Source organism: Hylobates moloch, unplaced genomic scaffold (assembly GCF_009828535.3).
Source record: "Hylobates moloch isolate HMO894 unplaced genomic scaffold, HMol_V3 SCAFFOLD_12, whole genome shotgun sequence".
NCBI lineage: Eukaryota > Metazoa > Chordata > Mammalia > Primates > Hylobatidae > Hylobates > Hylobates moloch.
The window spans coordinates 48,562,755-48,564,514 of record NW_026652287.1 but is presented as its reverse complement, the minus strand read 5'-3'; positions in this window follow the sequence as shown (position 1 = coordinate 48,564,514).

Here is a 1,760-nt window from a genome sequence, read left to right as displayed (position 1 = left end):
CAGGCGGCCAGCGTGTGTTTTTCTGTCGAGTGGACAGGCTGGCATTGGCTGGCAGCCGGGGCTGGGATCGGGGCCTCCTCTGTCCAGAGCCATGGAGCCCTTGGGTTTTCCCGTTGGCCGCCAAGCCGACCAGATGCAGCTGGGGATGAGCCCAAGTTCCCAGCTGTTGGCCCTTTATGCCATGGCTGGGAGGGGGGCTCTGGCTGGCTGGCAAAGCGGCTCCAGTGAGCAGACGAACCAGGGTTCTGGGCAGCCCGTCTGGGAAGGGAGCCAGGATCAAGAAGCAGTTGAGGCTAGAGGAGCTTATCAAGGGCAGGAGCTACCAGCGAGGGTGTCAGGGACCCGTTGGGAGTATTTGGGGGGGAGGCCCGTGGGGGTGTAGAGAGCTGGAACTCACCTGCTTTTAATACATGGGACTTCTAGTGAGACACATGCACCCCTGACCCAAGGAACACAAGGGGAAAAGGAGCCACTGGCTCCTTTGCGATGTTATTTATTTTCTTGCTCTGCAAATGTTTATTGAACATTTCTGAGATTTTAAGAGATTTTGTTGGCTGCTCCTTCTTGTTTATTGCATGTGGTTTTTCAGCTCATCGTTTTCACTAAACGGCCAAGTGCTGGAAAGTGGGAATGACCTCATGGCGTGTGGACAGAAGGGGCCACCTCTACCCCCAGCCCTGCTTTCTGGGCCCTCCCACCGTACCCCTTCCAGGGAAGGAGGGGTTAACAGGCTGCAATAACACGCCTGCAAGGGTGGTCTTGGCCTGCACGTCTGCCCCTGTGGGGTCAGGACGCACATCTCGCCTGGTGGCAGAAGGCCGCAACCACTTCTCTCCATCCTGTGCTGTGGGTGGGTGGCTGTATCCAGGACTTAGGAAGCAGGGAGAGCATCTTGTGAGTTGACTCAAAGGTGTTTCTTCCTCTTTCAACTTTTCATAAGTCAGTTTTTATTTTTTTATTTTATTTTTTGAGACAGGGTCTCATTCTGTTGCCCAAGCTGGAGTGCAGTGGCGGGACCTCGGCTCACTGCAGTCTCTGCCTCCTGGGTTCAAGCGATTCTCCTGCCTCAGCCATACAGGTGGCCGGGATCACAGGCGTGCACCACCACCCCTGGCTTATATCTGTAATTTTTTAGAAACGGGGGTTTCACCATGTTGCCCAGGCTGGTCTTGAACTCCTGAGCTCAAGCAATCAGCCTCCCAAAGTGCTGGGATTACAGGCATGAGCCACTATGCCCGGCCCGTAAGTCAGTTTTTGAAATATAAAAGTGGTATAGGCTAGATGTAACAAAAAACAATCAAATGATGCAAGAGCTTATAAAGTCATATGGCAAGTTCCTCCCCACCAATCATGCAGTGAAGTGAGGGTCATGTGTGTCCTTGGAAGAGTCGCCTCCAGTTCTTGCAGGGGGATGTTTTCCTCAAACTTTCTGAGCATTGCTCTTCTCTGCTCAAGCCACTTTAATGCACCTCAGGCAGCAAAGTCTCAGCCTTTGAGCCGTGCTCTCTGTGAGGGTGTTGGATGTGAACAGAATCAAATCAGGGTACAATGATGGCTGTGGCAAGTGCGATGAAGGAACGAACCTGCAGGGCGCAGAAGACGTGTCCTGGGGCCCTACCTTGGTTTGCAAGACAGGCATCCCTGAGGCTGACGGGGAGATGAACCCCAAAGCCAGAGTGCTTATCCATCAGATCTCTGCTTCATGTGTGTAGTTTGCTCACTTAACACATCATAAGTGGCTTTGTTCCATATGGCAGCAA